The 24,502-nt window shown below is 32.5% G+C and overlaps 1 long non-coding RNA gene across 1 annotated transcript; it reads right to left on the bottom strand.

Annotated features, from left to right (window-relative positions):
• Positions 1-1,791: 1,791 nt before the first annotated feature.
• Positions 1,792-8,864, bottom strand: LOC139896181 (uncharacterized). Its single transcript, XR_011776150.1, has 5 exons — positions 8,378-8,864; positions 7,585-7,709; positions 6,607-7,320; positions 6,235-6,497; positions 1,792-5,850 (listed from the first exon to the last, which is right to left on the bottom strand). It is a non-coding gene; the product is annotated as an uncharacterized lncRNA (long non-coding RNA).
• Between the last annotated feature and the right edge of the window lie 15,638 nt (positions 8,865-24,502).

Genomic DNA, 24,502 nt, shown 5'->3' with positions numbered 1-24,502 from the left:
TAATAAATAAATTATATTATTTACTTTAATAAATCTTTTAAAAATATTTAAAAATATAAAACGACGATATTTAAACTATATATTAATTATGTATAGATTTTTAGAAATTATTTTGAGTCAAATTTACTTTTGTTGACTTTTGCATATTAGTCTCGAGCATTAGGATTGTGGTACACTATGACTTGACCTAATTTGTTAGACAAATATTGACCAACACATAAATATATATAATTAATTTAGGTTCGTGAATCCGAGGCCAACCTTGCACTTGTTCAATGACGTTATATGTATTTTTACTACGAAATACAGTATGGTGAGTTTCATTTGCTCCCTTTTTACTCTTTACACTTTTGGGATGAGAATACATGCAAATGCTTTATTAACTGATTTACAATATTTATATGCGTGAGTTTCATTTGCCTTTTTACCCTTTATATTTTTGGGACTGAGAATACATGCGCTTTTATAAATGTTTGACGAAATAGACACAAGTAATTGAAACTACATTCTATGGTTGAATTATCGAAATCGAATATGCCCCTTTTTATTAAAGTCTGGTAATCTAAGAATTAGGGAACAGACACCCTAATTGACGCGAATCTTAAAGATAGATCTATTGGGCCTAACAAACCCCATCCAAAGTACCGGATGCTTTAGTACTTCGAAATTTATATCATGTCCGAAGGAGGATCCCGGAATGATAGGGGATATTCTTATATGTATCTAGTTAATGTCGGTTACCAGGTGTTCACCATATGAATGATTATTTTTTGTCTCTATGCATGGGACGTATATTTATGAGAACTGGAAAGGAAATTCTTGTGGTCTATTAAAATGATGGAAATAAATGATTATGATAAACTAATGAACTCACCAACCTTTTGGTTGACACTTTAAAGCATGTTTATTCTCAGGTGTTAAAGAAATCTTCCGCTGTGCATTTGCTCATTTTAAAGATATTACTTGGAGTCTTTCATAGCATATTTCGAAGAACGTTGCATTCGAGTCATTGAGTTCATCAAAGATTATTATTAAATCAATTTATAGTTGGATAGTGAATATTATGAAATGGTATGCATGCCTGTCAATTTTTGATGTAAAGAAAGATTGTCTTTTAAAAACGAATGCAATGTTTGTAAAATGTATCATATAGAGGTCAAATACCTCGCAATGTAATCAACTATTGTGAATCGTTTATAATGTATATGAACGGGTTCTTTCAGATCATGGAGAGTTCCTTTTGTCGAAAGTCTTCCTAACAATGAGAATGTTTGGCGGCGTGTCCCGGTTGAAATAAAGTCGGCGGCAACAAGATGAAGATTAACAATCTACGTCCGAGATCGAGATTTAAAGAATTTGATTCAAGAGAGGATGTGTTATTTATTGAATTAAATTATTTAAATTATGTAAGTATTTTTTTGGAGAGAATATTTTGGTGGGAAGTTTCGGTGGGAAGAATTTGGTGGGAAATTTTGGAGTGAACTTTTTGGTGGGAACTTGTTGGAGGGAATAGTTGGCTATATATAGTAATTATGTAGGAAGAAAAGTGGAGGAGGTAGGAAGTAAAATAGAGAGCTTATGAGAGTCGTTTCACTCCGTCCCGTGAGGTGGTCTCGGTGATTCAATAACGATGAGAGCGGATTCTGTTATTGTAATCTACCGTTTGTGAGAGGTGTTGAGAGATACGTGATAATATTCAAGAGTGTTGTAATGAGCGTTCATACTTGTAATATTGTTCGTATATAGTGGAATTTAAGTGGCCGCTGTTCTCGTGGTTTTTACTCTCCCTTGAGAGGTTTTTCACGTAAAATGTTGTGCGCGTATAACTTTTATATTTTGTCGTTTATTTTTTACTTATACATGGTTGTTTGGTTCTTAATGTGCTGGGGATCGATCTCGAAAGTGATATGTGTGTGGGTTCGATTCCCAACACACATCTTAGGCACACAAAATATAACTTGTTTAAAACGACATGCTTTACAACACAAAACGACCAAAACTCTATATTTCTTAAATAGAGTAAATGACAAATAAGTTGACCATAATAACGACAAATTGCACTCGTATTAGTTTATATGGGGTAATTAGAAGCAAGAATATGGGTTAATACTTATAGATCTGTTTGACTCTTTCCCATTTTTTTAGCAACATTATACATCACTTACCATGACAACTTGCAAAAAAAAAAAAAATACATCACTTGCCATGACATCCTGCAAAATTGGTGAAAATAATGCTTCCATCAACCAACTTTCTTAAAGTAGACAGATAATCATGATCATAAGCAACTGAGAGATTATTGGCGTTTCTGTGAATTATAATCTAAAAACATAAACACGATGTTGAACCCAAATGCATTGATATATGTCATAATCAAAGTTAACAAAAAATACCCATGATGAATAATATACGTCATCAGCACCACAAATATCACACGCAGAAGCGCTGATATCAGGCCTTAAAGATTTAGAAGTCAGAAGCATCATCACATATTTTGTGGCCGCATAACTGCAGGTTCTCATGTGTCGAGAAGATACGTGAGGTTTATCACCCCCCGGTGCATCTTTATCAAGTTCAAAATTAGAAAGCTTTGCATTGTACTTCTGTAGGCGTCATTCAACATTCTATGTATAGACAGTTTTTTCAGCATCGGAATTTGTGGAGTTTGAGAACCTATTCCCCACCTTTAACAGCTATGTTTCCCTTGGTTTTGTAACCGTTGGTGTGGTCGCCCTAGCTGAGTCATTTGGGCTGAAAGTCATGCCATTAATCTTGGCAGTTGGTGGCATTGGAGGTTATATTCACAGTGTTCAAAAATATGGGCTAATATTTTCCAGCGTTATAACATTGTTTTAAAAACGGATAAAAAGTCTGTCTATACTAAAAAGCCAGGTCAAAGTTTTAATATTTTCCAAGTTAGATATTGTGCCCAATATCCGTGTTTGAAATATTTATGTTTTACGTTTTTCATATATTTATGTGTAAAATATTTGCTTAATATATTTATATTTATTTATTACTAAAAGTCAACGTTAGTCCCACCCGACTCGTCTCTTAAAGGTCCCGATCGACTATTCCCCAACTCGCGACTTCTTTTTGACAAATAATATTTAATTATTTACTTTATTTATCTAGGTCTAATAGGAACATATGCATCCAAGGAGTTATTTGGCAATGTCCCAAGCGGACTAGCACTACAACTCTCCCAACAATTCTCTTTTGCGGCTATAATCAAGGTATGTAATATATTTCTACATTATTAATATTATATAAGTTAATAATTTGTTTATATTTCATTTGTGTAACAAGTTAAATCGGCTTTTCAAACTTTATTTATATTATAAGTTTATAACTTGTTTGTCTTTCATTTATGTAATAAGGTCGAAGAATTGAAAGGTTTGATTTTGGCTATCAGTTTTATGAATACAACGTTGTTTCCCAAAGAAAGACGCCTAATTTGTGTCCCTGAAAAAACAGATATTATCAAATCAGGTGGGCATTATTATATTGGTTTCAAGTTGTATGAATATCAAATATTTATTATTTCTATCCGGCTTCATTTTCACGGCTTATTGTTTACAGTCGGTATCATGAGTATTGCTCACTGGCCTTCACAATTCCTCTACAACTAGAAGACTCCGGCAAGAACCCTGACATTTCAAAAGAAGTCAAAGATATGATGGCAACGGAGTTTGGTTCAATCCGTTGAGAAGAGAAGTATTTTTTAATTATTTCTCGAGTGAAAAAACCCTGCTTGAGTTAAGTGCCGGTTGTAGGTACAAGAGTGAGGTATGTACTGGGAATAAATTTTTCTTATTTTTCGGCTAAATTGAATAAAAAATTTAACAAAATAAATCTTTGTGTTTCCCTATTTTTCATTGTAGTTAAGGCGTTGATGAACCATTAGCATTTGAGCATCGTGTTATTCGAGTGTGTCTTGAAATTACCAAAAAGCATGGGGTCACTAGCAAGGTGTGTGGGGTATTAATTTCTAGTTTAGTGAGTGGCCTGAACTTATTGAAGTCAAGGATTTTGATGGCATATATTAGTAAAATGCCCATTTTTTCGTATCAAGCATTTTGATGACAGTAGAATGCACCAAATGTGGAACATTTTGTAGAATGCAATGAATGTTTGATTTACAAAAAAAAGTGGGCATTTTACTAAATATATGCCATCAAAAATTGTTGACTTTAATTAGTTCAGAGCACTCATTGAACTAGAAATTAATACCTCTCATACCTAGCCAGCATCACCATGCTTTTGATAATTAACCCTCATATACTAAATGTGGTGGGAATAAGTGTAGTTTTAGTTAAATCGCATATACTAAATGTGGTGGGAATAAGTGTAGTTTTAGTTAAATCGGATTGTAGTTTTGAGTTTGCGTTCACATTACAAACGGTCCCTCAACTTCGGCCATATTTACACAACGACCCCTCAAGTTTACAATTTCTCAGGGGTTAAAAGTGTAAATATACAATTTTATTAAAATAAAATAAACTAATTCCATCCGAATTTATAACGGGCCCTAACTTCTCGCTCGGTGCGAGTTAAATTTTTTCGAGACCACCGTTCAATTACGAAAAATCTTACGAACCCAACGGGACTAACTATACGCGAAACGGACAATTTTTTAAAAAACGCTAAACACAACGACAACCCGTATCTTCCCGCTCGCCACGAGTTAAATATTTTCGACGGCAGCGTCAGACTCGAAATAATTTTATGAACAAAACGAAACTAACCACGTTCGAAAAGGACACTTTTTAAAAAACGCTAAACACAACGACAACCCGTATCTTTCTGCTCGCCGCGAGTTAAATTTTTCCGACAGCACCGTTACACTCGAAAAAATTTATTGAACAAAACAAAACTAACTACGTTCGAAACAGATACTTTTTAAAAAACCTTTAACACAACGTCATCTAAAACGGCGCTTAGCACATGGGCCGTGTTCTCCTCTGTAAATACACAACGCTACGTTAAATATGAATACGCAGCCCGAAAGCATCCGCCGCAACGCGCGGGCCGGTCCGGACTAGTTTCATGATACTCGAGAAAAACACGCTACTTAAATGATAATGATTCATCAACGTCTTTAAACTTCAATGAAAAATAGAGAAACACAAATATTTATTTTGTTAAATTTTTCATTCAATTTAGCCGGAAAAAAAGAAAAAATTATTCCTAACACATAACACATTCTTGTACCTACAACCGACATTTAACTCAACACACAATTCTTTCCATTCGAGAAATAATTAAAAAAGCTTCTCTCACTAAGGATAGAACAAAACTCCGTTGCCCTAATATCTTTAACTTTTTTTGAAATATCAGGGATCTTGTTGAAGTCTTCTAGTTGTAGACGAGATGTGAAAGCCATTGAGCGATACTCATGATACCGATTGTAGACAACAAATTGTGAAAACGAAGCCGCATAGGAAAAATAAATATTTAATATGCATACAACTTGAAACCAATAAAGTAATGCCCATATGATTCGATAATATATGATTTGGGACACAAATTAGGCGGGTTTTTTTTTTGTAAGCAACGTTCTATTCATAAAACCAATAGCCAAAATCAAATGTTCAGACTCTTCAACCTTATTACATAAATGAAATATAAACAAATTATTAACTTATAATATAAGCAAAATTTGAAAATTCGGTTTAACTTATTTCACAAATGAAATATAAATAAATTATTAACTTATAATATAAACAAAATATAAACTTATTGCATACCTTGATTATAGCCCAACAGAGAAAGGTTGGGAGAGTTGTAGTGCTAGTCCACTTAAGACATTGTCAAATAACTCCTTGGAAGCATGTGCTCCTATTAGACCTAGACAAATAAAGTAAATCATTAGATATTACTCCGTATTTTTCTATAAAAAAGTCACGAGTCAGGGAATAGTCGATCCGGACCCTGAAGAGACGAGTTGGGTGAGACCAACGTTGACTTTTAGTAATAAAAAATTAAATTTAGCAAATATATTACACATAGATATATGAAAAACGTAAAACATAAATATTTTAAACACAGATATTGGCACGATATCTAACTTTGAAATATTAGAACTTTGACTTTGACCCGACTTAGCCCGATTCAACCCAACTTTGACCCGACTTTTTAACATTGACCACTTTTTATCTATTTTTAAAATACTGTTATATGCTATAACGCTGCAAAACACTAGCCCAAATTTTTGAACACCGTTGAATATACCTCCAATGCCACGAACTGCCAAAATTAATGACATCACTTTCGGCCCAAATAACTCAGCTAGGGCGACCACGCTATCGGTTACAAAACCAAGAGAAACATAGCTGTCAAGGGGAGGAACGGATGCTCAAACTCCACAATCTCGATGCCGAAAAAACTCTGCCATGTATACATGGTAGGTTGAATGAGACGTGCTCTCAATTGGTTCAATACTAGGACAAAGCGACGATGTAGGCAGCACTCCAAAAAGAAATCAATGTCTACATCTGTAGATAACAATTAAACAACTTATAGCTAAACAACATACATACAATTAATTAAATATTAAATATTAAATATGATAATAAAAAGAAAACAAAGATAACAGTAACTAACATTTTTTGAGATTCCATAAAATGTTATCACATACTTCATAGGATCTTCTAACAAATCCCAAACACTTATTTCGTAGCGATCCATCTTTTTCCGTAGGCTTACTGATAATCGTTTTCGCTCAAGCAACAGAAACTAGAGCCGTTGTTCAGCCAAGGGTAACAACATCATACGGGGATGTAATGATTAGATCCCTCAAATAAGATATTAGTTCAATAAACATATAAGATCCATCAATAGGCTCCCCTGTCTTGAAAAAGGAGTTTCCCGAATTCCAATATTCCTTTAACAGCTAACACATATAAGATCCATAAGTAGCGTCCCCTGTCTTGAAAAAAGATTTTATCGACTCGTAATATTTCTTTAAATACTCAAACATATCAGATCCATTAGTAGCCACCCCACATGTAACCTGAGATCCGATAGCTCTTCTTTTATAGGACGACCAACATCATACACATCGGATCCATCAGTACTTGATGATTTCTGTCATTTCAAATCCACTTTCAAATCCAAAGGGAGTACGAACCTCATGCCTGAAGTCTTTTCCAGTACAGTACTTTCGACAACCGAACAAATACAATGATCCTATAGGATGGTGACATTCGTCAAGGTGGTGTCCTGTCAAATCCACTTTGTTACTTACAAGCACATATGTGTTTGGTTTCGGACGACACACTCTACGTGGTACTTTATTGGTAAGAACCCGAAGCATCTCTGAATCATCAAAAACAAAAATAATATTAATATACCAAGTGGAAGTGAACTTTTAGAAACACTTTGATATCTAACCAACTGTAAACTTATTCAAATCATTAGCAACAACAAAATGTTACTTTTTTTGTTCTATTTCTTTAACAACTTTCTACAAAAAAAAACACTAGCGCTGGACCTCCCAAATGGTCATCATCAATCAATATTCAGTTCAAAATATATATACATAATACATTCAAAACATTATGTAGAATGAAAAAAGAAGACCTTGAACATCTTGTAGCTCCAATTCAACATTGAGAAGCTCGTCTAAAAGATCCTAACTGCTACTATTTCTGCTGCCATTGATATTCGGACCTATGCGCATGTTAACCCTCTTTATTTCAGTCACCCTGTATCCCGTAACAACAAGAATATCGTTAGGCAATTTAAAGGAACCAAAAGAAATTGGCGTACTAAAAAAACAAAACTTAACTCAGATTTAAAAAAAATGTTGACCAATAATAAATTCTGAAGTGGTGGTGATTGAAAAAGTAAACAAGCAAACAAGCTTAGGGTTGTATTAACTTCGAAAACCCAGATCAAGAGAAGGGAAAAAAAATAGAAAAAGCCACGGACTTGAGCAATTAAGATCTTCAAAATCAAACATTTTAAGAGGATCCGGAAGCTTAATAATGGTACCAACTTTCTGTTTGAACAAAAAAAGAACAATGACAGTAATTGAGAGGTTGGTGACGATTTTAAAGAAAACATGATTTATCACTGTCATGGGATTTGGTCAAATATTTTGTCTGACTGTCGCGTGAATATCACCACCGGCCGATACCGGATCTGTAAATGAACAGATCTAAAGGCGGATTACCACCCTGAAACTAAACATTATCACCGTGACCCAGATCTGGAAGAGAAAAAAAACATAAACGCCGAACTAAAAAAAAAAAAAAAAAGATCTAAAGAAAACAACCTGAATAAACAAAAAAAGGATCGAAAAATGGAACTTTAGTGGTTCATAAAAGATAAGCTCGGAGCTGAAAATGGTTAATAAATCATAAGCACATACCTTAAAAGTTGAGTGACAGCTATTTTGAGTGGTCTTTTTCATGGCTGTGACTTTTGATGGTAGCAAAACTCGCCGGAATCAGACCAAAAAAGCTAGAAATACGCCGGAAAGAGACCAATAAAATTCTTGCCGGATAATTTTCCGGCGAGTAATGAAAATGTGAAAATGAGATTTATTTTAAATTTTCAGTTTTAAGGGTAAAAAAGATTCTTCAAGAAAATAACCCAGCGACAATAGGGAAGTTGGCCTTAAAACCAACCATAACATTAATCTTTAGGGGTGAGAAACCAGTTAGAGAGAAAAAAAAGGGAAAAAGAAAAAAGCAGATGGTGATAACAAGTTGTGGAGAAATTATAAATAAATTTATAAGTTTATAACTTTGGTCGATTTAACTGTTTCGTTGGGGAAATCAGATTTTTAGTTTGGGGTGTGTCATGAGGGAAGGAATCATATGGGAACAAAGTTGGGGATTGTCTGATATTCACTTTCTTTGTAACAGAGGAGAGAGAAGATAACAGTGTATACATAAAGCTTTGGCATTGATTTTGGCAAATCTGCAATTTATTTTATTTTTAGGGTGCTGTTGACCAACTTAGTACACAAATGGGCCTGTATTTTTAAAAAATCTGTGATACTTTTATAAAGTATTGTCAGTTTTTTTAAAGACGTTTTACTTTATCAAATTTATTTTTTTATTGCTTAGAGTCAATTAGTGCTGGCGCCTTGTGTGTAGTGACCCAAACTTTTCCATATTTATATATATTAAATGAAATTGATATTTACATGATTAAGTGTTTCCAGCATATTAAGCAATCAAACTTGTTAAGACTTGATTAATTGAAATAGGTTTTATATAGACAATTGACCACCCAAGTTGACCGGCGATTCACGAACGTTAAAACTTGTAAAAACTATATGATGACATACATATGGATATATATATATATATATAGTTAACATGATATTATGATAAGTATGTACCTCATTAAGTATTTTAACAATGAGTTATATACATAAAAATGAGACTATTGAATTAAGAAACTTGAAAACGGTATATATAATGATTATCGTTATAACAACATCTTACTAATTACATATGAATCATTTTAAGATATTGATACACTATATATAAACATGATAAATGATAAGTAAACATATCATTAAGTATATTAACAATGAACTACATATGTAAAAACAAGACTACTAACTTAAGGATTTCGAAACGAGACATATATGTAACGATTATCGTTATAATGACATTTAACTTTATATATATCATATTAAGATATATTAATACATCATAATATCATGATAATGTAATAATTTAACATCTCTTTAGATATAATAAACAATGGGTTAACAACATTTAACAAGATCGTTAACTTAAAGGTTTCAAAACAACACTTACATGTAACGACTAACGATGACTTAACGACTCAGTTAAAATGTATATACATGTAGTGTTTTAATATGTATTTATACACTTTTGAAAGACTTCAAGACACTTATCAAAGTACTTCTACTTAACAAAAATGCTTACAATTACATCCTCATTCATTTTCATCAACAATTCTACTCGTATGCACTCGTATTTGTACTCGTACAATACACAGCTTCTAAATGTATTTACTATTGGTATATACACTCCAATGATCAGCTCTTAGCAGCCCATGTGAGTCACCTAACCATGTGGGAACCATCATTTAACATCTAGCATGAAATATCTCACAAAATAACAAACTAATGGAGCCTATATGATGGATCAAAGTTCACGTGAATGAGGGTGTACACAAACACTTTCATTTTGCAACTTACATGCATCAAACTACTATCTCTCAAGTGTTCTTCCATTGTTCTAAGTGTTCTTCATCATCTTCATCAAAATCTAGCTCAATCTAGTTCATAAATCCATACATAAACCAAGTTATAAAATAACTACTCAAGAACACACCAACAACACTTCCAAGTTTGCTAGCTTACTTTCAATCTTGCAAATCCACTTTGAGTGATCATCCAACCTCAAGAAATCTTTCTTATTTACAGTAAGATATCTTTATAATACAAGGTAATACTCATACTCAAACTTTGATTCAATTTCTATAACTATAACAATCTTATTTCGAGTGGAAATCTTACTTGAACTTGTTTTCGTGTCATGATTTTGCTTCAAGAACTCTCAAGCCATCCAAGGATCCTTTGAAGCTAGATCTATTTTTCTCATTTCCAGTAGGTTTATCCACAAAACCTGAGGTAGTAATGATGTTCATAACATCATTCGATTCATATATATGAAACTATCTTTTTCGAAGTTTTAAACTTGTAATCACTAGAACATAGTTTAGTTAATTCTAAACTTGTTCGCAAACAAAAGTTAATCCTTATAACTTGACTTTTAAAATCAACTAGACACATGTTCTATATCTATATGATATGCTAACTTAATGATTTAAAACCTGAAAACACGAAAAACACCGCAAAACCGGATATACGCCGTCGTAGTAACACCGCGGGCTGTTTTGGGTTAGTTAATTAAAAACTATGATAAACTTTGATTTAAAAGTTGTTCTTCTGAGAAAATGATTTTTCTTATGAACATGAAACTATATACAAAAATCATGGTTAAACTCAAAGTCGAAGTATGTTTTTCAAAATGGTCATCAAGACGTCGTTCTTTCGACTGAAATGACTACCTTTACAAAAACGACTTGTAATCTGTATTTCCGACTATAAACTTGTGACAACCCGGAAATTTTTGACCAAATTTAAACTTTATCTTTAAATGATTTAATGTTTTCGACACGATAAGCAAAGTCTGTAATGTTGAGTCACAAAAGTTTTAGAACTATATTCATGTAATCAATTATTCTTTGACTGTTCTCGAAGATTCACGAACAATATATATATATATATATAACTTAATGTGCATATATATATATATATATATATATATATATATATATATATATATATATATATATATATATATATATATATATATATATATATATGATTTCAAGTTATTTAGTAAACGATAGTAACATTCGATTATTGATTCGATTGATATTTAGATAAGTTAACTAAAACGTTTAAGATGAACCAGTAAAACACTAATTTGCTACAGTATTTTTGAATTGCTACAGTACCCGAAAAGCTACAGTGTTTTCGAAAATCACTATTTTCTACAGTAAAAAAACTTTACTACATTACCTTTGCTACAGTAAACACTATTTCAAAATGAAAATGTATATATGTATATGTATATACTACGAGACAATGATTTATAGAAGTAAATGACCAAAACACTCGAAAGTTTAAGATACACTTTGAGTGATATAGTTTATTGATAATTTAAGACTATATTTTAACAAAGGTACGAGTCACGAAATGAAAAGTACTAGTTTTCTCAGCGTACGAAAGGGCGTTCGAAAAACCGGAACCGGGACATAAGTCGAGTGACAACGTACGACTTATCGGAACAAAAATTACAAGTCAACTATGCACGTGAATTTAATATAATATATAATTAATTATATAAATTAAATATATTATATATATAATAAATTAATATGTCGACGAACTAGATTACAAATCAGATGTGAGCTGGAATCCTAGGCCGACCATAACACACAGAAACCATGCGATCGCATGGAGTCTGAAATCTGGCCACACTATAAATCTCGAGCATTCTGGTCTCTGTCTTATACACACATATATCATACTCCGTATTTATATTATTATTATTATTATTAATCTTATTATTATTAATATTATTAATTAGTATTATACATAAAATACTACGACGAGGTTATGAGCGTGTCACTTTCAAAATGGTTTTCAAGAGGGATAGAGCTAAGGAAATTATGGGTTATTGCCAAGGAGGTTATGGGTAATGTTCGGGGGTATATTTGTGAATCAAGCCTAGTGTTTATCATCTCCGTTGCGTCTACGTACTTTTCTACAATATTGAATCTCAATATTGATACGTAAGCACTCATATTTTATCTTTTATATATTAATTGTGTATCCATGTCTAGTGCTCGAGTATATATATTTATACATGCTTGTAGGCTAAATTTCATCGTTAAATAGTTTATGATGAATCACGAATTAAATACATATGTTACTGGTAAAAGGTATATGATATGCATGTTTTTGGAAAGCTAGCGAAAAATCAATGACTTTTCATTTAGATATCGAATAGTTTCGATGAACGGATTAAGAGATATGATCAACTGAATTATGATTGACGTTAATTGAAATTGCATTTGAATCTGCAATTAAGATTTAAACAACTTGTTTACGAGATTGATAAAATGGATTTTTGAATATTACCAACCGAGTAAATGACTCCTTATATAAGGTATGTCTCGTTTTGTTGAACTATTGTCAAAATTGACTTTTTGAAACGACTTTGGATAACTTTTGTATGTCGATCTCGAGCATTAGGATTGTGATACACTATGACCAGACCTAGCTTGATAGACATTTATTGACAAACATATGTTCTCTAGGTTGAGATTTACGGTTATTTGGTAATCCGAGTTTCAGTCACATTTTGGTGAACAACTTTATATGCTGCTAAGGTGAGTTTCATTTGCTCCCTTTATAATTGCTTTTGTAATATATATTTTTGGGCTGAGAATACATGCACTTTATTTTAAACGCAATGGATACAAGTACATACTAAATTCTACACTGAGTTTGAACCGAAAATCCCTTAGCTTTGGTAACTAGTAGCTGCCAGTACATAGGATATGGACTGGTGGGCGCGAATAATTGTATATGGATCCATAGGGCTTGACATCCCCATCCGAGCTAGAGCGCTAGCCTTTTAACTGACGTATGTTATTTGAGTTTATGATACGTTGGTTTGCGTGTATTAAAACGAATGAGGTAATTATCCTTATAGCGTTAAGTTTAGTTACCAGGTGCTCTGTTACGTAGAATCTATTGATAAACTTTTGATGAAATCTTGTGTTCTATCTTTATATATTTATGACTCGAGCAATTAAACCTATAACTCACCAACATTCGTGTATTCTAATATATTATGTAATGTAATCTTGGGATACCATAGACACGTATGCAAATGTTTTGACATATCATATTGTGATGACCCGAAAAATTTCGACTTATTTAAACCAATTCTCTATACGATTTTTTTATTTTGACACGTTAAACAAAGTCTGTTAGATTGAGTCTCAAAATTTTAGAACTGTTTCATATATACAATTACCTTTGACTACTCTCGACGATTCATGAACAATTATATGTATGTATGTATGTATATATATATATATATATATATATATATATATATATATATATGTACAAGTAAAAATGACTTTCCTGCAGTAAAACACTATTTGCTACAGTAAAAATGACTTTGCTACAGTAAAACACTATTTGCTACAGTAAAACACTATTTGCTACAGTGAAACCGTACTTTGCTACAGTACTACAGTGAAAAACAACTTTGCTACAGTAAAACGCTGTTTGCTACAGTACACTGTTGCTACAGTAACACTATTTGATGTCGACGAACTAGCAAACAAAAACGGATAAGGCGGTCATGCGATCGCATGGCAAAAACACTGAAAACTCATGCGATCGCATGAGCTACAGTAAATGGAAAAGTATTATAAATACACCAGTTTGCTCGACGAACATATTCATAATCATTCTTCTCTGTAAACGATCAATTATATTTATAAATTATAATTTATAATTTAAGTTTAATAATAATAAGGTATATACGCGGGTATTTTTAATTCGGGTTTCAAACCGCTTTAAGCTAAGGAAATATTGGGTATTGTTCGGGGTATTGTTCTTGAATCCAAGGCCAACCATACAGTCGTCTACCATCATTACGTCTACGCAATTTGCCTACAATATTGAGTATTAATATTGAACAGTGAGTTATAGATCCCTTTTTAAATACTTTAAATATTTTTGGCCTGAGAATACATGCAATTTATTTTAAACGCAATAAGACACAAGTACATACTAAATTCTACACTGAGTTAAACCTAAAATCCCTTAGCTTTGGTAACTAGTAGCTGCCAGTACATAGGATATGGACTGGTGGGCGCGAATAATTGTATATGGATCCATAGGGCTTGACATCCCCATCAGAGCTAGAGCGCTAGCCTTTTAACGGACGTATGTTATTTGAGTTTATGATACGTTGATTTGCGTGTATTAAAACGAATGAGGTAATTATCCTTATAGCGTTAAGTTTAGTTACCAGGTGCTCTGTTATGTAGAATCTATTGATAAACTTTTGATGAAATCTTGTGTTCTATCTTTATATATTTATGACTCGAGCAATTAAACCTATAACTCACCAACATTCGTGTTGACCTTTTTATCATGTTTTATTCTCAGGTCCTTAGACTGCTTCCGCTGTGATATGCTTGTTGCCTGCATGGAGTCTCTCATGCTTTGTATAAAGTTTATTGCATTCTAAATAAAACTGCGTTGTGTAATAAATAATTGGACTGTGATGTCAACCTGTAAATTAAAGACTTGTGTATTTTGGGGTTTTGCTTATACCTAAGCACTCGCCCACATGATTATGACTTTTTATGTTTAGAAAGTCACGTATTTTAATGAATGCAATATTTTATCAAAACGTATCATATAGAGGTCAAAACCTCACTGTGGAATCAATGATTAACGTGCCGCGTCAATAGCAATTTTGACGGGTCATTATACATATCGACCCATGTATATATATTATTTGGAACAACCATAGACACTATATATGCAGTAATGTTAGAGTTAGCTATACAAGGTTGAGGTTGATTCCAAAAATATATATACTTTGAGTTGTGATCTAGCCTGAGACGTGTATACACTGGGTCGTGGATTGATTCAAGATAATATATATCAATTTATTTCTGTACATCTAACTGTGGACAACTAGTTGTAGGTTACTAACGAGGACAGTTGACTTAATAAACTTAAAACATTAAAACGTATTAAAAATGTTGTAATTATATTTTGAACATACTTTGATATATATGTACATATTTGTTATAGGTTCGTGAATCGACCAGTGGCCAAGTCTTACTTCCCGACGAAGTAAAAAATCTGTGAAAGTGAGTTATAGTCCCACTTTTTAAATCTAACATTTTTGAGATGAGAATACATGCAGTTTTATAAATGTTTTACAAAATAGATACAAGTACGTGAAACTACATTCTATGGTTGAATTATTAAACCGAATATGCCCCTTTTTAGTCTGGTAATCTAAGAATTAGGGAACAGACACCCTAATTGACGCGAATCCTAAAGATAGATCTATTGGGTTCAACAAACCCCATCCAAAGTACCGGATGTTTTAGTACTTCGAATTTATCATGTCCGAAGGGAGTCCCGGAATGATAGGGGATATTCTATGTGCATCTTGTTAAGGTCGGTTACCAGGTGTTCACCATATGAATGATTTTTATCTCTATGTATGGGATGTATATTGAAATATGAAATCTTGTGGTCTATTATTACAATTTGATAAATATATAGGTTAAACCTATAACTCGCCAACATTTTTGTTGAAGTTTAAAGCATGTTTATTCTCAGGTGATTATTAAGAGCTTCCGCTGTTGCATGCTAAAATATGGACAAGATATGGTGTCAACATGTTTGTATAATATTGTTTAAAACTGCATTCGAGATTTATTTTGTTGTAACATATTAATATTGTAAACCAATATGTATTGGTAGTGTGTATGTGTGATATTTTTAGATTATCATTTCTGATAATCTAGGTGGTGTCCTTTTAACCTTGTCGATAAAATAATGGTTATGGTTTGTTTTAAAAACGAATGCAGTCTTTGAAAAACGTCTCATATAGAGGTCAAAACCTCGCAACGAAATCAATTAATATGGAACGTTTATAATCAATATGAACGGGACATTTCAGTTGGTATCCGAGCGTTGGTCTTAGAGAACCAGAATTTTTGCATTAGTGTGTCTTACCGAGTTTGTTAGGATGCATTAGTGAGTCTGGACTTCGACCGTATTTTTCTTCAAAAACGATTGCTTAATATTTTTTGTTGGAAACTATATATTATTAACATATAAATATTATATGATATATTAATCTCTTAATGTGTTTGATATTGTGTGATAGATGTCTACCACCAGTACAAATCTCATCGACTCACCTAATAATAATGATGAGTCGAATATATTTTGGGAAGATTCACAAATTCCCGAAGAAGAACCGGAAGAGGAGGAACCGGAAGAGGAGGAACCGGAAGAGGAGGAATCGGAAGAAGAGGAACCGGAAGAGGAGGAACCGGAAGAGGAAGAATCGGAAGAAGAAGAGGTTCCGAAGGAAGAAATATTGATACCTAAAGTAAATCGGTTAAATAAAATAAAATCCTCAACCAACGGACCAAAGTCAATAATGGTCAATGGTGTTTCCGCCGAAGAAGCAAAATATTGGGAAGATTACCAAATTTCCGATGAATCGGATCCCGATGAGGATTCCTATGATGTTATAGAAATTACCTCGACCCAATTTAATAAAGCAAAAGAAAATAATAAGGGAAAAGGTATAAAAATAGAGAGACCTGATTCCAACCCCGATGAACTTTATATGTATCGGCAACATCCGTATTTCTTAAAATGTAACAATAACCCGGGAACCTCTAAACCACCAGGTTTTTCTAAACCATTGTGGAAAACGACGGCTCGTATTAGAGGAACACCATATATCCCTAGAAAATTAGGAAAACGAACCAAGTCCGAAGAAGAAGAAACCAGTGATTCATATTGGATGGTTGTAATCATGTTGTGTATTATATGTATTGTAGTGTGCTTGTACTTTTATGTTCTATGTAAAAATTGCTTGTATTGTTTGTTAATTATCTTTTACGAATCTAATCCTTGTCTATTTTACAGTATAAAAACAAAATGGACGTTAAGGGTAGACAACCGAATATTTTAGAAGACCTACCAGAGGATATAATTGAGGAAATCTTGTCTAGAGTCGGTCAGAATTCATCAGCACATTTAGTTATGGCGAAATTAACTTGTCAAACATTTGAAAGACTTTCCAGAAATGCCTTAGTTTATAAAAGGCTTTCCTTTGATAGGTGGAGTATATCACATTGGGGAGACTGTAAGTTACGCCTTGTTTTCTGATATTGCTCTAAATATACATATTATTCGACGCAATATCACTTATATTTCATAGGTTTTTATCATCTACAAAGACATTCAATGCGCATTTCACGAGAAAAACGACAAAAGTGGATAAGAGCTTGCTATTTGAAGATTCGACGATAAAACGATAGTTTTAACCAGATTTATATCAAGAAACGTTTATCCGAATGAAAGTACAAGATAGATGAAGAAAAGAGTTCAAATGTAAAGTGCCAAGTCAGTACACGTCAATACGAGGTCATCAAAGAACAAACGAAAAAAAGAAAAATAAAGAAAACTGCTTTTACTCTTACACGAATAGTGTAGGTCTACACGAATAGTGTAGAATATTTGTTCTTACACGAATAGTGTAGGTCTACACGAATCGTGTAGAATATTTGTTCTTACACGAATAGTGTAGCCATACACGAATCGTGTAATGTTAGGCCAGATTACTGTTCCAGTTTCCAGAAGGGGGCGGCTGCTTTATCTTTTAAAATCAATTCTTTTGTAAATGGAGCTGCAAATGGACAACACTTTTGACTCACCTACTACTTCTAAATCATGTTAAATAGAGAGTACGTTCAGAGACAGAAAGAGGATACAATATTACACACATATTTTCATACAATTATTATACGCAAGTTATTATTCTGTAATTTTTATTACTCTATTAGTTCAAGGTTAAAAATAGTTGTAATATTAAGGGTGTATTGTTCGTGATAAAGGGTGTTATTGTACGCGTGAAAGGGGTGTTATTATTGTAATTTTTCTACCATTTGAAGTTAATGCAAGTGAAGATATTTTAGTAAGTTTACTCTGTTAAAATTAGCGTTGTTATTATGTTTGCATATCTATATTTTTATGTCTACCTTAGTGTAATGGATAGCTAAATTTCTCTAGTGTTTGCTTAAATGTAGAGCCCCTAGTGAAATGGATTGTTACCATTAGTAAAGTTAAAATGTAACTTTAGTATTTTTAATATTGAGCCTAGTTAAAAGAACCATTTTTATGTAATTAGGTATTTAACCCTTGCCGCTTAATTTAGTAAATTTAAATAACGAAAGTTATATTTATTTACCTAAATTAAGCTTCAACATTAAAAATGATCTAGACGAATTTATGGATAAGTTATTGACACCAATTTAGAAATAAACTTCGGTGGTTTGGGTGATATCAATAAGTTATATGAAGGTGAAATTATAAAAAGGGAAACCGTTATAATTTGGGTATTGGCGAAGGTCAAAATTAGGCTAGATCTCAATTTAAATACTTAGGGAATAGTAGCTTTCTAAAAAGAATCCAATGTAAATTAGATTTTATTTAGTTAAGTTGTAACTTTATATTTATTCGAGAGAAAAATGTAAAGTTTGATACTAGAACATTTTAAATAGGGCGTAAAACTTAAAACAATCCATGGACCTAGGGGTGACACAATTAAGTAAACACTCCCATTTATCTTATTTATACTTCTTATAAAAAGTATTATTGTTATTATTCACGAATTATAAGTTTTAAATATAAAAAGAAACCATAAAAATATTTATTTTTCGAAACAGTTGTTTGTCACATATTTTTACACGTACACGAATCGTGTAGCATCACACGAATCGTGTAGGAATAAAACGCGGCTACAGTACACCGTAGGTTAAAATTAGGGTTTTAATTAATTAATTATATATATTTAGGTTATTAGTTATTTTTATTATATAAATAGTATTAATTAGTATAAAATACTAAAATACATGTTTTAATCTTAAAAATTAGTATTTATTATAGGTTTATAAATTGTAACTAGTTTATAGTTAGTAAATTAATTAATTTTCCTTTTAATTTGTATTAGTTTTATTAAAAATGTCATTTAGTTAATTTAATTAAGTTTATATAATAATTGCTTAAAACAAAAATCTAAATATATAGTTCTATTAAAAATTACTATTTTACTAATTACCATTTAGTAACATAATTAATGCATCATAATTAGTATAATTTCATTTAGTATCATTTTAAGATAATTCTTGTCATATTGTAATTTTATTTTATTTAGTAAATTAGTTAAGTTATTTTCTTTTACTGTTACTATAAATTGCCTAATCCAAAACCCCCTTTAATTAAGTTTGACATCAAAGACTATTAAAAAACCATTAAACACTCCATCTCCCTGTGGAACGAATCGGATTTACCAACAAACTAAACTACACGGATAGGACTAGTTGCCTATATATATGTGTGAAATCAACCTAAAATCTATAAAATACCACATATACAATAAATCAATTCGTGTAACAAAACAACTCAAATCCGTTCATAAATAAAGGTCTCGATCGCACACATCAACTTTTTGGCGCCGCTGCCGGGGACTTGGCAGTTAAATAAATAGATAATTTTTCTGATTCGTAGTAGTAGTTGGATTTGTACGTGGACCGGGTTGTTGGATCACCAATTTTATTGGTCTTTGAAGGATCCTGCCCCTCTGCTGCATCTTTTGGCTATTCGAAACGTGGGCAAAATCAGAAGGAAAATCTGTTTGTTTAAGGGTTTTTATCATTATTTTTATGTTATTCGATCCTCTCGAGGAAATTCATTTCCAAGAAAGTTCAAAGTTTTTGAATAAATCCTTTAATTCTTTGTACAATTTCCCAAATTGTATGATTCGTTCAATCCTAAACTCGTTAAACTTAATCCGGAATCTCAAAGAATTAATAAAGGACAAAAACAACAAAAAGAAATAGGAAGTACTAGTAATTTTAAAATACCGAAAAACACTAAAAAAAAGAGAAAAACAAGTAGGTAACCCTAGATAAACCTTTGGTGTTGTGATTGCATAATAGAAATTAATGCATGAACTTACGTTCCTCCAACGCTGAATTAACTCCTTCACATCCTGAACCCGAAAGAAAATTCCACGAACGCTTAAGAGCTCAAGAAGTAGAATCTCTTGCTAAAAATTTAGAGTCACTTTTCTTAGAATCCGACTCTGAACCAATAATTCAACCAATCATAGAGCCGATTATTAAAGAAGAAGAAGAAATGGCTGATACAAATCAAACGATGGAAGCATTAATGAAGGCCACAAGAAAAGGTCAAGGCCACGCAATCATCCAACCCACGATGAGTGATGGCTTTGAAATAAAAGGTCAATTTTTACACATGGTAACTAATACATGTCAATTCGGTGGAGCCCCAAATGAGGATGCTAACGAGCATCTTCGTAAGTTTGTAAGCATTTGCAAGCTTTTCAAAATCAAAGATGTCACCGATGAAGTTGCATGTTTAAAAATCTTTCCATGGTCCTTAAAAGATGATGCAAGAGATTGGCTAGACTCATTACCAGAAGGTTATATTGAAAACTGGAATGATATGATGGATAAATTTTTGTCAGAATTCTTTCCTGCTTCAAAAGCAGCAAAATTACAAAGTGACATAAATCACTTTAAACAAAAGCCTAATGAAACTCTTTATGAAGCTTGGACCCGATTCAATAAAATGCTTCGAATATGTCCTCAACACGGGTTGAATACATTCCAAAAGGTCCAAATATTCTATAAAGGAGTCAATGTGACAACTAGAAAAGATATAGATGTTGCAGCTGGAGGTTCGATCATGAAGAAAACACCTGAAGACGCTCACACAATCATTGCTGATTTAGCTTCCCATTCTCATAATTGGCATCAAGAAATAGAATTTTCTAGATCATCAAATGTTGCTAGTATTGAAAGCAATGATGAAATTGCTTCTTTAAAAGTTCAAATAGCAAATCAAGCAAGGCAAATCGAGAAAGTAACCAAGGAAATGCATTCTATCAGAGTAGGATGTGAACTGTGCCAAGGTCCCCATCTTACTAGAGATTGTGATCAAAGTACAATGGAAGAACAAGCAAATTTCTTAGGATACTTACGAAAAGGTGAAATGAACTTCAGTGATTTTCCAGCTATAGAAGCAAACAACCGAAAATATCCTCCTATAAACAGCTATCAAGTAGGAGGACCTTCAGGATCAAATAATAATAACTATCAAAATAATAATAACTATCAAGGAGGAAATCCAGGTTACCAAAATAACCGGAATTTCCCAAATCAAAATCAAAGAAATCCGCCACCAGGTTATAATAACCGAAATCAACCTCAACGAAATTATCAAAATAATTTCCAACACAATCAACCACAACCACTAGCACTCATGCAACCACAACCATTAGCAATTATGCAACCTCAACCCGAGAAGAAATCCGGTATAGAAGATCTCTTGAGAGATTTTATGGTTAAGCATGAGCAAAATGCGGAGCTCCAAACTCAGCAAATTCGAAATCAACAAGCCACGATTCAGATTTTAGAAAGAGATGTTGGAAGGATCTCACAGTTACTAGAAGAGAGACCACCAATTGCAAGTAACCCTCCGTTTATACTAAAGAAGAATGATCCTCAAACCCCAGCATATTCACAAGTGAATGCTATTTATAGTTTCTGTGAGGATGAAGCAAGTTTCAAAACACCGGAGCATAGTCCTATTTTTACTCTTGGGTGTGAAGATGATGATGAAGAGTGTGATGAGTTTATATTTTCTGATTTATCAAATATGGCGGATTACACTCCTTATCAAGAGATGGATGATACCCGAGTTGAAAGTGTGAAAAGTATAACATGTGAAGATGAAGAGATCCGAGTTGGTGACATAACTCCCGAGTATGGTGATTATTTGATGAGGTTGATGTCGGGAAATCATGCGGAAGTGCAGAAAATTGAAACCACCGAGCCTTCCGAATTTAGGGTTGATGATGATTTGAAGATGATCAAAGAAGAAGCGGAAGATACGGTGAAGCAAGCACCTAAAGTGGAAGACTATAAAGAACCCATTCCATACCCACACGCACTTGCATCCGAAAAACCAAAGGAGAATCATTGTAAGCCTTTAAATACGGATAATATCTGTGTAAATGTACCTTTGGTTGATGTTGTTGCAGGTATGCCAAACTATGGGAAATTCTTGAATGACTTGATGGCAAAAGAAGGAGTGTGTGAGCAGGCATCATCTGCGTTTCTTAAAGCAGAATGTGCTGCTATTGTGAAAAAGAATGAATTGCCACCTAAGTTAGGTGATCCTGGACCGTTCATAGTACCTTGTAAGCTTAATGAATCTGAAATTCTTAGATCATTAGCTGACTCAGGTGCAAGTATAAATCTCATGCCTTATTCCATTTACTCGCATTTGAACTTAGGTGAACTTAAACCCACCAATTCAGGCATTAGATTCATTGATCAGTCGGTTAATAAACCTGTAGGGATTGTTGAAAACTTAGTAGTAAAAACAGGTGAACTTGAGTTTCTAGCTGACTTTGTAGTTGTAGACATGAAAGAAGATAAGTTTGTACCTATTATTTTAGGTAGACCATTCTTAGCAACTGCAAGTGCTTTAACAGATTGGAAAACAGGAAAACTAGTTTTGAAGGATAGAGGAAAGAGTGTAACCTATCAAACTGAGTTTAGTATGAACCCTCCACCCACACCGATAGTTTCAGTGAATATTGTTGACAATGTCAAACCCATTAGTCAACAAGCTAAGTGTGGGGAGGGTGATGAGGAGAAACTAGATAGTAAACCGCCCAATGATAGTGTTGTTGAGAAAACCATGAAAAAGTTATATGGTAGGGTTAGAAATGCTATGTCGAAAAAAGATGAACCTTTGAGAGAGAGATTGGTGTCAAACTTATCAAAATTTGAGAAAGATAAGTTAAAAAATTTAGTTAAAGAGTCAAGATTTTCGGACTCTTGGTTATTGTCAAAAATTAATGGCGAGAATGGTTGCGGTAATGGTTCTATTGGAGTAAAGAAGGGTGATGTTTATCACCCCGACGTTAGTTAAAATTGGGGTGGAGTCGCGTGAACGACTCGCTAATAAACTTCACACATTGTAAATAGTCCTATTCGTGTGTCTCGTTTTTATTTTAAATTCCTTTTTATTTGTATTTTTCATATACTTGTTTTAAAATTTAAAAATGTTAATCTTTTTAACACAAAAATAGAGTGTTTTTATTTTATTTTAAATTTGTTTTCGAAAAACATTAAAAACTTTAACTTTTAATGGATTAAATTTTATAAATTGAATTTAAAAATTTATAAACGGATTAAGATCAGGTATAACAACCGAATTTCCGTTACAAATATAAATCTATAAAAGATATTTTAAATTTAATTGATTATAAGTTATAAAAAAAATATATATAAATAAAAATATATAAAAAGAAAAAAAAATTAGTTTGTAATAACATAATTTTTTGGTGTGTATTGAAACTTATTATGTTTTTATTTTTTATATATTAGCAAGAAAATATAGTGTGGGGTAAAAATGTGTTGTACGATTGAAGTACAACCCCATATTTTGTGTGTTTTTAACATGGTTTTGACAGGTACAGAAGAAAATGCAATTAGAGGAAACGAAACATCAAATTACATTGTGATACAAACATTGGATATGATCGTAGGTAAAACAATTTGAAAATCCAAATCGGTTAACAAAGGAAGTTCCAAATACTCTACATTTTTTGTCCTCTCAAATTTATACATTATTATCTGATTTTATGTAATGAGGGCATTACATAATCTTAAGTGTGGGGTGGGAATATATAAATTCTCGAGAACTAATAAGTTATTGGTTTTTATGAAAATTTGAAAATTTTTAAACAAATGTATCTAATCAATTTTTAAGGTAACTACGAGCAATTAAAGATCAGGTGTAAAAACCGAAATTGTTGTCTCCATACATTAAAAATACATAAGTTTATTATTTTAAAACTTATAAAAGAAAACCATTTATAACAAGAATTTTGAAAACCTTATGTTGAGAACCATTTATCACATGTTTCTTTCAAGTTATTGCAGATATCATTGCTTTGGAACGTATAAACCTGAATATTCCATTATGACGAGTAATAGAGGATGAATCAAGTCCATCCCGTAAGGAAGTAAAGTCTTC

The sequence above is a fragment of the Rutidosis leptorrhynchoides genome, chromosome 3, assembly GCF_046630445.1.
Source record: "Rutidosis leptorrhynchoides isolate AG116_Rl617_1_P2 chromosome 3, CSIRO_AGI_Rlap_v1, whole genome shotgun sequence".
Lineage (NCBI taxonomy): Eukaryota > Viridiplantae > Streptophyta > Magnoliopsida > Asterales > Asteraceae > Rutidosis > Rutidosis leptorrhynchoides.
Note: the sequence above shows the minus strand (reverse complement) of the source record. Positions and strands in the feature narration are given on the sequence as shown.